Raw genomic sequence first — 16,088 nt, 5'->3', positions numbered from 1 at the left:
CTTCTAACAAAATAGGTCTTGGAATAAGCTGTAGTACTTTTTCTCTATTCATCAAATTTTTTCCAACTGATCTACAACACAATCAATTTAACATAGACTTTGCTTTATATCCTCCTTCTAAACTTGCTTCCACCTCTCTTACCTTCAGGTTTGACAATGAATATTTCCCATTTCATGCTTTTTTGTAAAGTAAACTCTTGTCTGCATTACCTTCCACTTCCCCTTGAACACAGATGTCAGTAGTCAGATGACATTGCTTACCTACTCATGCCAAATATATCTGGGTAATATAGTGCTAGTCCATTCAGAGTTAAAAAAACAACTACCTAACCTGGATCCCAAAAATGCTATTTACCCATTGCACCAGTTAATTGCGGAATGATACAGGACTCCTTAAAACATATCTCTACCATATGAGGTTAAAAATCCAGGTCCTGCATCTATTTTGTTAAATGGTTTAAATTAAAGTATGAAGACCACAGCAAAAAGCAGGCCGCAATAGCTCAGTTGGGAGAGCGTTAGACTGAAGATCTAAAGGTCCCTGGTTCAATCCCGGGTTTCGGCACAGTTGAGAGGTTCCTTGCTTCTAACAAAATAGGTCTTGGAATAAGCTGTAGTACTTTTTTCTCTATCAACATTTTTATCAACTGATCTACAAAATGATCAATTCAACATAGACTTTGCTTTCTGTCCTCTTTTTAAACTTTCTTCCACCTATCTTGCCTTCAGGTTTGACAATGAATGTTTCCCATTTCGTCCTTTTTTGTAAAGTAAACTCTTGTCTGCATCACATTCCACTTCCCCTTGAACACAGATGTCAGTAGTCAGATGACATTGCTTACCTACTCATGCCAAATATATCTAGGTAATATAGTGCTAGTCCATTCAGAGTTAAAAAACAACTACCTAACCTGGATCCCAAAAATGCTATTTACCCATTGCACCAGTTAACTGGGGAATGATACAGGACTTCTTAAAACATATCTCTACCATATGAGGTTAAAAATCCAGGTCCTGCATCTGTTTTGTTAAATGGTTCAAATTAAAGTATGAAGACCACAGCTATCAGAAGGCCGAAATAGCTCAGTTGGGAGAGCGTTAGACTGAAGATCTAAAGGTCCCTTGTTCAATCCCGGGTTTCGGCACAGTTGAGAGGTTCCTTGCTTCTAACAAAATAGGTCTTGGAATCAGCTGTAGTACTTTTTCTCTATTCATCAAATTTTTTCCAACTGATCTACAACACAATCAATTTAACATAGACTTTGCTTTATATCCTCCTTCTAAACTTGCTTCCACCTCTCTTACCTTCAGGTTTGACAATGAATATTTCCCATTTCATGCTTTTTTGTAAAGTAAACTCTTGTCTGCATTACCTTCCACTTCCCCTTGAACACAGATGTCAGTAGTCAGATGACATTGCTTACCTACTCATGCCAAATATATCTGGGTAATATAGTGCTAGTCCATTCAGAGTTAAAAAAACAACTACCTAACCTGGATCCCAAAAATGCTATTTGCCCATTGCACCAGTTAATTGCGGAATGATACAGGACTCCTTAAAACATATCTCTACCATATGAGGTTAAAAATCCAGGTCCTGCATCTATTTTGTTAAATGATTTAAATTAAAGTATGAAGACTACAGCTATAAGCAGGCCGCAATAGCTCAGTTGGGAGAGCGTAAGACTGAAGATCTAAAGGTCCCTGGTTCAATCCCGGGTTTCGGCACAGTTGAGAGGTTCCTTGCTTCTAACAAAATAGGTCTTGGAATCTGCTGTAGTACTTTTTTCTCTATCAACATTTTTATCAACTGATCTACAAAATGATCAATTCAACATAGACTTTGCTTTCTGTCCTCCTTTTAAACTTTCTTCCACCTATCTTGCCTTCAGGTTTCACAATGAATGTTTCCCATTTCGTCCTTTTTTGTAAAGTAAACTCTTGTCTGCATCACATTCCACTTCCCCTTGAACACAGATGTCAGTAGTCAGAAGACATTGCTTAACTACTCATGCCAAATATATCTAGGTAATATAGTGCTAGTCCATTCAGAGTTAAAAAAACAACTACCTAACCTGGATCCCAAAAATGCTATTTACCCATTGCACCAGTTAATTGGGAATGATACAGGACTCCTTAAAACATATCTCTACCATATGAGGTTAAAAATCCAGGTCCTGCATCTATTTTGTTAAATGGTTCAAATTAAAGTATGAAGACCCCAGCTATCAGAAGGCCGAAATAGCTCAGTTGGGAGAGCGTTAGACTGAAGATCTAAAGGTCCCTGGTTCAATCCCGGGTTTCGGCACAGTTGAGAGGTTCCTTGCTTCTAACAAAATAGGTCTTGGAATCAGCTGTAGTACTTTTTTCTCTATCAACATTTTTATCAACTGATCTACAAAATGATCAATTCAACATAGACTTTGCTTTCTGTCCTCCTTTTAAACTTTCTTCCACCTATCTTGCCTTCAGGTTTGACTATGAATGTTTTCCATTTCGTCCTTTTTTGTAAAGTAAACTCTTGTCTGCATCACATTCCACTTCCCCTTGAACACAGATGTCAGTAGTCAGATGACATTGCTTACCTACTCATGCCAAATATATCTGGGTAATATAGTGCTAGTCCATTCAGAGTTAAAAAAACAACTACCTAACCTGGATCCCAAAAATGCTATTTACCCATTGCACCAGTTAACTGGGGAATGATACAGGACTCCTTAAAACATATCTCTACCATATGAGGTTAAAAATCCAGGTCCTGCATCTATTTTGTTAAATGGTTCAAATTAAAATATGAAGACCCCAGCTATCAGAAGGCCGAAATAGCTCAGTTGGGAGAGCGTTAGACTGAAGATCTAAAGGTCCCTGGTTCAATCCCGGGTTTCGGCACAGTTGAGAGGTTCCTTGCTTCTAACAAAATATGTCTTGGAATCAGCTGTAGTACTTTTTCTCTATTCATCAAATTTTTTCCAACTGATCTACAACACAATCAATTTAACATAGACTTTGCTTTATGTCCTCCTTCTAAACTTGCTTCCACCTCTCTTACCTTCAGGTTTGACAATAAATATTTCCCATTTCGTCCTTTTTTGTAAAGTAAACTCTTGTCTGCATCACATTCCACTTCCCCTTGAACACAGATGTCAGTAGTCAGATGACATTGCTTACCTACTCATGCCAAATATATCTAGGTAATATAGTGCTAGTCCATTCAGAGTTAAAAAAACAACTACCTAACCTGGATCCCAAAAATGCTATTTACCCATTGCACCAGTTAACTGGGGAATGAAAAGGGGCGACCACTCGGTCCCCCCGACCGTATGGCGGAGTGCCTCGATCCCCCCGGGAAGCCATTTTTTGGGCGGGAGGCGCGTCTCGGCTGGTATGCCCGAAGCGGCGTAGCCAGGGCGCGCTTTTTCCCGCCCTAGAGTGGGCTGGCCTAGACACCGACGTAGCCAGCCCCGCCCTAGGGGCAGGCAGGGGCGGGTTCTCGCCCGCCCTGAAGACGGATAAAGAGAGACGCAAGACCAGAAGACGTCCTCTTGTTCTTGTGCTCCGAAGCTGCACCTCCTCGCTACCCGTGAGCTCGGGACAGAACGAAGAGCCAATTTTGAGCGTTTTTGATCTTTTTCTTTGTCTTCTAGATACCTCGTCGGAGAGATGCCCAAGAAAGGCGCAAAGAGAATGACGACCGAACAGATGGTGCGGGCCCTTTGCAAAGAGGTGTCCGACATAAAGAAACGGTTGGCGGAGCGAGACGGGGAGGAGGGTTCGGGCTCTGCGCCGGCTGGAGGGAGACCTAAGAGGCCGAGAAGGGTTCCAGCCGGTGGAGATGTCCCGGTTCCCTCTGCCCCGCTCGAGGCGCCGACACCAGTACCGATGGAGGGGAATCCAATCCCCGTTGTCGTCACCCCGACATCCAAGGAAGACATGCCCCCCGAGCTGGCAGCACAGCTAGCAGCTTGGTTGGGGGATAGTTGTGATGGCGCCACGGCTGCCGAGGCACAGGCGCTGATAAAAGGGCTTCGTGAGAAGAGAGATGCAGCTAAAGTGACTGCGCCGTTGGCGGGAATAGACAAGCCGCAAGCGGCAGAAGCTGCGTCCGGTGCAGGTAAGCGGCCATTGCCGATTGCAAGGGACGAGTCAGCACCCTCTCGTAGAGAGAGATTGGGACAACATGTACCTTTAGCTATAAAGGAAAAGATCTGGGCTGGGGAGTACGTGAATATTTTCTCCTTGCTTGTTGATCATTATGAGGTGGAGCATGTTAGAAGTCAGAAGGACCTAATGCATCCGAGTGTTTGGCGCGCAAAAATGGCCGCCTTTAAGGTAAATGAGAATATTGGCAACTGGGGCAATGCGTGGGGTATTTTTACATCGATTTTGGGGGAACGTAGGCCCGAGTTGCTTCCGGAGTTTCCCATTTATCAATCACGAATTATGGGTTACTCGACAGCGTATCAAGGTAACCATTGGTTTTGTTATGACAATTTGTTCAGGAAAGAAAAGGAACATAACAAGAGTTTGACCTGGGATTGTTACGATTCTGTAACATGGGATAAAATGAAAGAATCGGGAATGTTAAAAATGCCATTGGTTGGGAGCAATGTTGTTGATTACTCCCGCCAAAATGTGGGGACGCCCTTTCGACCAAGTACGAGCACCGACGATCAGTCGAGGCCCGCAGGCAATACAGGGAGAAAGGGTTTCTGCTTTAATTTCAACAAAGGGAAATGTACCAGGCCTCCGGGATCGTGTAAATTCAAGCACGAGTGTAGTACGTGTGGGTCGTCCCATCCTGAGTCATCGTGCAGAGCCAGAACGGGTGAGAATGGGGGTAAGGGAGGCGCCAAACAGGTCTAAACTAGTCCGAGGGGCGCCTTTACCAACCCCGATTGATACCTTGGCAATGATTCCCTGGCTCAATGAATACCCGGATCGTACTTCTGCCGGGGTGCTGCGGAACGGTTTTACACATGGTTTCCGCATCCCGGTGGGGGACTTTCAGGGTGTAGGGATTTGCAAAAATCAACTTTCCGTTTTACAACATACATCTGTAGTGCAAGAGAAAATTCAGAAAGAGGTTAGCCGGGGACGGGTCGCCGGCCCGTTTTGTGTACCCCCGGTACCGGATTTTGTTTGTTCTCCGTTAGGGGTGGTCCCCAAGAAGGACCCAGGTGAGTTTCGTTTGATCCATAATCTGTCTGCTCCACATGGTCTTTCGGTGAACGACGCAATTGATCCAGAAGTTTGTTCGGTGCGATACGCATCGTTTGATGAGGCAGTAGCCATCTTGAATCGCCTGGGGCCCGGGACGTTGATGGCGAAATCAGATATCGAGTCAGCGTTCCGGTTGCTCCCGGTACACCCAGACGATCAGCGTCTTCTGGGATTCGGGTTCCAGGGGTCATTTTACATGGATAGGTGTATGCCAATGGGATGCTCTATATCATGTGCTTATTTTGAGCAATTCAGTACTTTCCTGCAATGGGTGTTTACTAAGAAAACGGGTTTCCGCAATGTAATGCACTACCTTGACGACTTTTTGTTCCTTGGCCCCGCCGGAAATCCCGAATGTGCCCAGGCCTTAGCTGAATTCTGTGTGTTGATGGGTCATTTTGGCGTGCCATTGGCACCGGGTAAAACTATGGGTCCCACGACTTGCCTCGAGTTTTTGGGGATCGAGTTGGACTCAAGGGAGGGGTGTTTCCGTTTACCAGCTAGCAAAGTGTTGAAATTCAGGACAGCCCTCCAAGTATGTTTACAGGCATCTAAGGTTACACTGCATCAGTTGCAACAATTAGTGGGAAAGTTGAACTTTGCCTTGAGGGTGATCCCAATGGCTCGCCCCTTTTCCCGCTCAATTGCCCAATCGATGGTCGGCCTAAAGGAGGGTCATCATCGCACGAGGTTATCGGCTGAGGTCCGCCAGGACATGCGGATTTGGTTAGCATTTCTGGCGGACTTCAATGGCCGAGTCGTCTGGAACAAGCCAGCCGTGTCCTCCGAAGAGCTCGGGCTATGGACGGATTCAGCAGGAAGCATAGGCTTTGGCGCCATCTTCGGCACAAAATGGTCTGCACAAAGGTGGCCCCTATGGTGGCACGAGAAGGGGCTGACGAGTAATATTGCTTTCCTTGAACTATTTCCCATTCTGGTGGCCCTGAGAACCTGGCCAGAAGGGTTCAGAGATCATTCTGTCGTGTTCTGGTCCGACAATATGACCGTGGTAGAATGCATCAATAGTCAGGCAGCCCGTTGTAAATTGATTTTGAGGCTGCTCAAAGAAATTGTCTTACTGTGTATGCAACTGAACGTGATATTCAGAGCACAACATGTCCCAGGGGTGATGAATCAGGCTGCTGATGCACTGTCTCGTTTTTACATGCAGGCTTTCTCGGGTTTCCTTCCTTCAGCGGACCCAGAGCCGGCACCCTTCCCCGAAGCTCTCTGGTCTCTCGGTGCCCCGAACTTCGTCACCTCGTGGGAGAGAGTCTAGCACCCAGGACAAGGAAGGCATATGAAGGGGCGTTTCAGGCCTATTTAGCCTTTTTGGGAGCAGAGAGAGGGGGACTTTGGGGTCAGGAAGAGTGGGTAGTACTTTTTCTGATGTCCTTACGTAGGGCTGGGAAATCGGTGGCTACGGCCCAAAGGCATCGTGCCGCCATTTCCTTTGTTGCCAGGGCCCATGGCATCCAGGACCCGACAGCGTCTTTTACAGTACAAAGGGCGCTGCGTGGGTGGCAACGCCTAGAGGGTCGCAGAGTTGACGTGAGACGACCGATAGGTCTGGATAGGTTGTCCCAGTTACTGGCCTCACTCCCTAACACATGCTCGTCTCCTTTCGAGACCTGTTTGTTCCGGACTGCATTTACGCTAGCATTTCACGGGGCTATGAGAGTTAGTGAGCTGGTTGCAAGGAACAAACAGGATGTGGCAGGGGGCTTGTGCAGGGAACATGTTCAGATCAGGGGCGATGCGATGATTGTCTCCTTTCTCAGGTCCAAGACCGACCAAGATGGGAGGGGGGACTGCACGATCATTCGCAGGATCCCCGGGTCATCCATGTGTCCGGTACAGTGCTTAGAAGATTACCTAGCACGAAGGGTGGCATCATGGGGGGGGACATTGTTGAGGCATGCAGACGCCACCCCGCTGACGAGGTTTCAGTTTCAGCGGGTGCTTGCAATGGCCATTGCCGCAGCGGGCTTGGACCCGGGCGAATTTGGGACCCATTCCTTTCGAATAGGGGCTGCCACTGAAGCTACAGCCAGGGGTCTTAATGTAGAACAAGTGAAACGTGTGGGGCGCTGGTCCTCCAATTGTTATAAGAGGTACGTGCGATTGCACATGTTGTGAAGCGGTAATCATGTACTCACGCTTCTTCTCTTTTGTTTGTTTTCAGTTGCGCAAGCCTACGCGGCAGGGCGGACTGTGCAGTCGACCCGACACCAGGCCAGCGGTCACACGTCACCGGCTGTGAGGAAGGAGGTGTGGGTCGTGGGCCACTCATACGTGAGACGGGCCGCAGACGTATTCAAAGCAGGTGACATGATTCACGTACCTGGGGAATACGGGTACAGAGTGTCCTTCTACGGAAGGGGCGGTCTCTGTATTGACCAGTTTCAGGCATTCTTTGAGGGTCTGTTAGAGCGGATAAGGTCACCGCCGTCCATAGTCATAGTGCATTTGGGGGGCAATGATTTGGTCACCACCGGTAGACGACTTCTCCTGGAGGCTATGCTTTCCACGGTAAGTTGGTTAGCGAGGAGAGTTCCGGGGTGCATAATTGCGTGGTCTCATATGATCCCACGAAAAGTGTGGCGGGGGGCTATCTCGATCCCTGCTTTGAATCATTCTGTTAGGAAATTGAATAACAAAGTGAGTAGGTTGTTCCGTGCCAAGACATTGCATTCGATCTCGCATAGTTGTATTAATGATGACAGTATGTATCTGGGGGATGGTGTGCATTTGTCAAGGGTGGGGAATGAGTTACTCATAGGAGACTTCTTAGCTTGGTTAAAGTCGTTAAAACATGACCTTTAGGTAGGAGTTTTGTGGGGGGTCCGGATAGCCGGTCAACTATCCGGACCTGTGGCGGTAAGGTCATGATCGGTGAGCACTAATTGGTAGATCCCTATGAGTGGGCGTCACCCAACACGGATGGGAGCGCTCGGGAGAGGTGGCCATTGGCCCCTCAATGGGGAGGCGGTCCCGTCTAAGGGCGGGTCGCCGGAAGTAAAGGAAAGGCGGTCAAGGCCCCTTCCTTTGTAGGAGGAGTTACAGCCCCCTCCTGGGGAATTTCCCGGGGCCAGTGTCATCTGCGACGGCAGATGCGGTAAGTTGTGTGGGGTGGGGGGAGGTCCACGATACCTTCCAGATACCACACACAAGTCTTCGAACGACCTTTAAATGGCGTCGAGTCTTAAGTGCCCCCGTCAAGTCAAGGGAAATTGTTAGTAGTTGCACTTGAGGTAAGCCTCTGTGCTGTCGCCCCTCCCAAGTGGGAGGGGTAAGTCTGGTTAGGGATCTTGACACCGGTTATGACCTTGCCGTTGGCCCTTAAACGTTAGGATGTACAATTTCAGTGTTTCTAGAGAATGTTTTGTAGGATGCTAGTTCGGCTAGGAGAACCTCTGTATTAGAGAATATGTTAAGGTTAGCCAAACATCGCAATGTGATAATGAAATTGTACATAACATGAAACGTTTAATGTTTTAATTTTTTGTTTTAATAAATACGGCCGGGAGGGTCACTCCCTCCCACATCCAAAAACTTTAAGAACTGTTTCCGGTTTCCCTCCTTTTGGGGATTGTGTTGAGAGGGGGTGGCGGGTATCTCAGCCATATGAAAAGGGGCGACCACTCGGTCCCCCCGACCGTATGGCGGAGTGCCTCGATCCCCCCGGGAAGCCATTTTTTGGGCGGGAGGCGCGTCTCGGCTGGTATGCCCGAAGCGGCGTAGCCAGGGCGCGCTTTTTCCCGCCCTAGAGTGGGCTGGCCTAGACACCGACGTAGCCAGCCCCGCCCTAGGGGCAGGCAGGGGCGGGTTCTCGCCCGCCCTGAAGACGGATAAAGAGAGACGCAAGACCAGAAGACGTCCTCTTGTTCTTGTGCTCCGAAGCTGCACCTCCTCGCTACCCGTGAGCTCGGGACAGAACGAAGAGCCAATTTTGACCCACCCACCAGCCCCTGAGGACAGCAAGTCATCGTGCAATAAAGTGAATGTTATAAGTATGTTTTCCGTTTCGTTTACAGGCTGTGAAAGTATCAGTTTGTTGTTGATCATAATAAAGTATGGTGAATATCGTGTAAGTTGTTACGATTAAAATGATTTGATGTAATGTTGCATTTTAAGCATGTTCTTTGGGTCGTAGCGACCAATGTTTTCCTAGGTTTGAGTAAGAATTGTCGTATTTATTTTTGGTAGGCGGTAAGGTCATGATCGGTGAGCACTAATTGGTAGATCCCTATGAGTGGGCGTCACCCAACACGGATGGGAGCGCTCGGGAGAGGTGGCCATTGGCCCCTCAATGGGGAGGCGGTCCCGTCTAAGGGCGGGTCGCCGGAAGTAAAGGAAAGGCGGTCAAGGCCCCTTCCTTTGTAGGAGGGGTTACAGCCCCCTCCTGGGGAATTTCCCGGGGCCAGTGTCATCTGCGACGGCAGATGCGGTAAGTTGTGTGGGGTGGGGGGAGGTCCACGATACCTTCCAGATACCACACACAAGTCTTCGAACGACCTTTAAATGGCGTCGAGTCTTAAGTGCCCCCGTCAAGTCAAGGGAAATTGTTAGTAGTTGCACTTGAGGTAAGCCTCTGTGCTGTCGCCCCTCCCAAGTGGGAGGGGTAAGTCTGGTTAGGGATCTTGACACCGGTTATGACCTTGCCGTTGGCCCTTAAACGTTAGGATGTACAATTTCAGTGTTTCTAGAGAATGTTTTGTAGGATGCTAGTTCGGCTAGGAGAACCTCTGTATTAGAGAATATGTTAAGGTTAGCCAAACATCGCAATGTGATAATGAAATTGTACATAACATGAAACGTTTAATGTTTTAATTTTTTGTTTTAATAAATACGGCCGGGAGGGTCACTCCCTCCCACATCCAAAAACTTTAAGAACTGTTTCCGGTTTCCCTCCTTTTGGGGATTGTGTTGAGAGGGGGTGGCGGGTATCTCAGCCATATGATACAGGACTCCTTAAAACATATCTCTACCATATGAGGTTAAAAATCCAGGTCCTGCATCTATTTTGTTAAATGGTTCAAATTAAAGTATGAAGACCACAGCTATCAGAAGGCCGAAATAGCTCAGTTGGGAGAGCGTTAGACTGAAGATCTAAAGGTCCCTGGTTCAATCCCGGGTTTCTGCACAGTTGAGAGGTTCCTTGCTTCTAACAAAATAGGTCTTGGAATCAGCTGTAGTACTTTTTCTCTATTCATCAAATTTTTTCCAACTGATCTACAACACAATCAATTTAACATAGACTTTGCTTTATATCCTCCTTCTAAACTTGCTTCCACCTCTCTTACCTTCAGGTTTGACAATGAATATTTCCCATTTCATGCTTTTTTGTAAAGTAAACTCTTGTCTGCATTACCTTCCACTTCCCCTTGAACACAGATGTCAGTAGTCAGATGACATTGCTTACCTACTCATGCCAAATATATCTGGGTAATATAGTGCTAGTCCATTCAGAGTTAAAAAAAACACTACCTAACCTGGATCCCAAAAATGCTATTTACCCATTGCACCAGTTAATTGGGGAATGATACAGGACTCCTTAAAACATATCTCTACCATATGAGGTTAAAAATCCAGGTCCTGCATCTATTTTGTTAAATGGTTTAAATTAAAGTATGAAGACCACAGCTATAAGCAGGCCGCAATAGCTCAGTTGGGAGAGCGTTAGACTGAAGATCTAAAGGTCCCTGGTTCAATCCCGGGTTTCGGCACAGTTGAGAGGTTCCTTGCTTCTAACAAAATAGGTCTTGGAATAAGCTGTAGTACTTTTTCTCTATTCATCAAATTTTTTCCAACTGATCTACAACACAATCAATTTAACATAGACTTTGCTTTATATCCTCCTTCTAAACTTGCTTCCACCTCTCTTACCTTCAGGTTTGACAATGAATATTTCCCATTTCATGCTTTTTTGTAAAGTAAACTCTTGTCTGCATTACCTTCCACTTCCCCTTGAACACAGATGTCAGTAGTCAGATGACATTGCTTACCTACTCATGCCAAATATATCTGGGTAATATAGTGCTAGTCCATTCAGAGTTAAAAAAACAACTACCTAACCTGGATCCCAAAAATGCTATTTACCCATTGCACCAGTTAATTGCGGAATGATACAGGACTCCTTAAAACATATCTCTACCATATGAGGTTAAAAATCCAGGTCCTGCATCTATTTTGTTAAATGGTTTAAATTAAAGTATGAAGACCACAGCTATAAGCAGGCTGCAATAGCTCAGTTGGGAGAGCGTTAGACTGAAGATCTAAAGGTCCCTGGTTCAATCCCGGGTTTCGGCACAGTTGAGAGGTTCCTTGCTTCTAACAAAATAGGTCTTGGAATAAGCTGTAGTACTTTTTTCTCTATCAACATTTTTATCAACTGATCTACAAAATGATCAATTCAACATAGACTTTGCTTTCTGTCCTCTTTTTAAACTTTCTTCCACCTATCTTGCCTTCAGGTTTGACAATGAATGTTTCCCATTTCGTCCTTTTTTGTAAAGTAAACTCTTGTCTGCATCACATTCCACTTCCCCTTGAACACAGATGTCAGTAGTCAGATGACATTGCTTACCTACTCATGCCAAATATATCTAGGTAATATAGTGCTAGTCCATTCAGAGTTAAAAAACAACTACCTAACCTGGATCCCAAAAATGCTATTTACCCATTGCACCAGTTACCTGGGGAATGATACAGGACTTCTTAAAACATATCTCTACCATATGAGGTTAAAAATCCAGGTCCTGCATCTATTTTGTTAAATGGTTCAAATTAAAGTATGAAGACCACAGCTATCAGAAGGCCGAAATAGCTCAGTTGGGAGAGCGTTAGACTGAAGATCTAAAGGTCCCTGGTTCAATCCTGGGTTTCGGCACAGTTGAGAGGTTCCTTGCTTCTAACAAAATAGGTCTTGGAATCAGCTGTAGTACTTTTTCTCTATTCATCAAATTTTTTCCAACTGATCTACAACACAATCAATTTAACATAGACTTTGCTTTATATCCTCCTTCTAAACTTGCTTCCACCTCTCTTACCTTCAGGTTTGACAATGAATATTTCCCATTTCATGCTTTTTTGTAAAGTAAACTCTTGTCTGCATTACCTTCCACTTCCCCTTGAACACAGATGTCAGTAGTCAGATGACATTGCTTACCTACTCATGCCAAATATATCTGGGTAATATAGTGCTAGTCCATTCAGAGTTAAAAAAACAACTACCTAACCTGGATCCCAAAAATGCTATTTACCCATTGCACCAGTTAATTGCGGAATGATACAGGACTCCTTAAAACATATCTCACCATATGAGGTTAAAAATCCAGGTCCTGCATCTATTTTGTTAAATGGTTCAAATTAAAGTATGAAGACCCCAGCTATCAGAATGCTGAAATAGCTCAGTTGGGAGAGCGTTAGACTGAAGATCTAAAGATCCCGGGTTTCGGCACAGTTGAGAGGTTCCTTGCTTCTAACAAAATAGGTCTTGGAATCAGCTGTAGTACTTTTTCTCTATTCATCAAATTTTTTCCAACTGATCTACAACACAATCAATTTAACATAGACTTTGCTTTATATCCTCCTTCTAAACTTGCTTCCACCTCTCTTACCTTCAGGTTTGACAATGAATATTTCCCATTTCATGCTTTTTTGTAAAGTAAACTCTTGTCTGCATTACCTTCCACTTCCCCTTGAACACAGATGTCAGTAGTCAGATGACATTGCTTACCTACTCATGCCAAATATATCTGGGTAATATAGTGCTAGTCCATTCAGAGTTAAAAAAAACACTACCTAACCTGGATCCCAAAAATGCTATTTACCCATTGCACCAGTTAATTGGGGAATGATACAGGACTCCTTAAAACATATCTCTACCATATGAGGTTAAAAATCCAGGTCCTGCATCTATTTTGTTAAATGGTTTAAATTAAAGTATGAAGACCACAGCTATAAGCAGGCCGCAATAGCTCAGTTGGGAGAGCGTTAGACTGAAGATCTAAAGGTCCCTGGTTCAATCCCGGGTTTCGGCACAGTTGAGAGGTTCCTTGCTTCTAACAAAATAGGTCTTGGAATAAGCTGTAGTACTTTTTCTCTATTCATCAAATTTTTTCCAACTGATCTACAACACAATCAATTTAACATAGACTTTGCTTTATATCCTCCTTCTAAACTTGCTTCCACCTCTCTTACCTTCAGGTTTGACAATGAATATTTCCCATTTCATGCTTTTTTGTAAAGTAAACTCTTGTCTGCATTACCTTCCACTTCCCCTTGAACACAGATGTCAGTAGTCAGATGACATTGCTTACCTACTCATGCCAAATATATCTGGGTAATATAGTGCTAGTCCATTCAGAGTTAAAAAAACAACTACCTAACCTGGATCCCAAAAATGCTATTTACCCATTGCACCAGTTAATTGCGGAATGATACAGGACTCCTTAAAACATATCTCTACCATATGAGGTTAAAAATCCAGGTCCTGCATCTATTTTGTTAAATGGTTTAAATTAAAGTATGAAAACCACAGCTATAAGCAGGCTGCAATAGCTCAGTTGGGAGAGCGTTAGACTGAAGATCTAAAGGTCCCTGGTTCAATCCCGGGTTTCGGCACAGTTGAGAGGTTCCTTGCTTCTAACAAAATAGGTCTTGGAATAAGCTGTAGTACTTTTTTCTCTATCAACATTTTTATCAACTGATCTACAAAATGATCAATTCAACATAGACTTTGCTTTCTGTCCTCTTTTTAAACTTTCTTCCACCTATCTTGCCTTCAGGTTTGACAATGAATGTTTCCCATTTCGTCCTTTTTTGTAAAGTAAACTCTTGTCTGCATCACATTCCACTTCCCCTTGAACACAGATGTCAGTAGTCAGATGACATTGCTTACCTACTCATGCCAAATATATCTAGGTAATATAGTGCTAGTCCATTCAGAGTTAAAAAACAACTACCTAACCTGGATCCCAAAAATGCTATTTACCCATTGCACCAGTTAACTGGGGAATGATACAGGACTTCTTAAAACATATCTCTACCATATGAGGTTAAAAATCCAGGTCCTGCATCTATTTTGTTAAATGGTTCAAATTAAAGTATGAAGACCACAGCTATCAGAAGGCCGAAATAGCTCAGTTGGGAGAGCGTTAGACTGAAGATCTAAAGGTCCCTGGTTCAATCCTGGGTTTCGGCACAGTTGAGAGGTTCCTTGCTTCTAACAAAATAGGTCTTGGAATCAGCTGTAGTACTTTTTCTCTATTCATCAAATTTTTTCCAACTGATCTACAACACAATCAATTTAACATAGACTTTGCTTTATATCCTCCTTCTAAACTTGCTTCCACCTCTCTTACCTTCAGGTTTGACAATGAATATTTCCCATTTCATGCTTTTTTGTAAAGTAAACTCTTGTCTGCATTACCTTCCACTTCCCCTTGAACACAGATGTCAGTAGTCAGATGACATTGCTTACCTACTCATGCCAAATATATCTGGGTAATATAGTGCTAGTCCATACAGAGTTAAAAAAACAACTACCTAACCTGGATCCCAAAAATGCTATTTACCCATTGCACCAGTTAATTGCGGAATGATACAGGACTCCTTAAAACATATCTCACCATATGAGGTTAAAAATCCAGGTCCTGCATCTATTTTGTTAAATGGTTCAAATTAAAGTATGAAGACCCCAGCTATCAGAATGCTGAAATAGCTCAGTTGGGAGAGCGTTAGACTGAAGATCTAAAGATCCCGGGTTTCGGCACAGTTGAGAGGTTCCTTGCTTCTAACAAAATAGGTCTTGGAATCAGCTGTAGTACTTTTTCTCTATTCATCAAATTTTTTCCAACTGATCTACAACACAATCAATTTAACATAGACTTTGCTTTATGTCCTCCTTCTAAACTTGCTTCCACCTCTCTTACCTTCAGGTTTGACAATGAATATTTCCCATTTCATGCTTTTTTGTAAAGTAAACTCTTGTCTGCATTACCTTCCACTTCCCCTTGAACACAGATGTCAGTAGTCAGACGACATTGCTTACCTACTCATGCCAAATATATCTGGGTAATATAGTGCTAGTCCATTCAGAGTTAAAAAAACAACTACCTAACCTGGATCCCAAAAATGCTATTTGCCCATTGCACCAGTTAATTGCGGAATGATACAGGACTCCTTAAAACATATCTCTACCATATGAGGTTAAAAATCCAGGTCCTGCATCTATTTTGTTAAATGATTTAAATTAAAGTATGAAGACTACAGCTATAAGCAGGCCGCAATAGCTCAGTTGGGAGAGCATAAGACTGAAGATCTAAAGGTCCCTGGTTCAATCCCGGGTTTCGGCACAGTTGAGAGGTTCCTTGCTTCTAACAAAATAGGTCTTGGAATCAGCTGTAGTACTTTTTTATCTATCAACATTTTTATCAACTGATCTACAAAATGATCAATTCAACATAGACTTTGCTTTCTGTCCTCCTTTTAAACTTTCTTCCACGTATCTTGCCTTCAGGTTTCACAATGAATGTTTCCCATTTCGTCCTTTTTTGTAAAGTAAACTCTTGTCTGCATCACATTCCACTTCCCCTTGAACACAGATGTCAGTAGTCAGATGACATTGCTTAACTACTCATGCCAAATATATCTAGGTAATATAGTGCTAGTCCATTCAGAGTTAAAAAAACAACTACCTAACCTGGATCCCAAAAATGCTATTTACCCATTGCACCAGTTAATTGGGAATGATACAGGACTCCTTAAAACATATCTCTACCATATGAGGTTAAAAATCCAGGTCCTGCATCTATTTTGTTAAATGGTTCAAATTAAAGTATGAAGACCCCAGCTATCAGAAG

At 44.1% G+C, this 16,088-nt stretch overlaps 2 non-coding genes across 2 annotated transcripts; both read left to right on the top strand.

Annotated features, from left to right (window-relative positions):
* Window positions 1-2,235: 2,235 nt before the first annotated feature.
* Window positions 2,236-2,308, top strand: TRNAF-GAA (transfer RNA phenylalanine (anticodon GAA)). Its single transcript has one exon. It is a non-coding gene; the product is annotated as a tRNA-Phe (tRNA).
* Window positions 2,309-2,816: 508 nt separating this feature from the next.
* Window positions 2,817-2,889, top strand: TRNAF-GAA (transfer RNA phenylalanine (anticodon GAA)). The gene has a single exon. It is a non-coding gene; the product is annotated as a tRNA-Phe (tRNA).
* The last annotated feature ends 13,199 nt before the right edge of the window (window positions 2,890-16,088 follow it).

The sequence above is a fragment of the Lissotriton vulgaris genome, chromosome 8, assembly GCF_964263255.1.
Source record: "Lissotriton vulgaris chromosome 8, aLisVul1.2, whole genome shotgun sequence".
NCBI classification, from domain to species: Eukaryota; Metazoa; Chordata; class Amphibia; order Caudata; family Salamandridae; genus Lissotriton; species Lissotriton vulgaris.
Note: the sequence above shows the minus strand (reverse complement) of the source record. Positions and strands in the feature narration are given on the sequence as shown.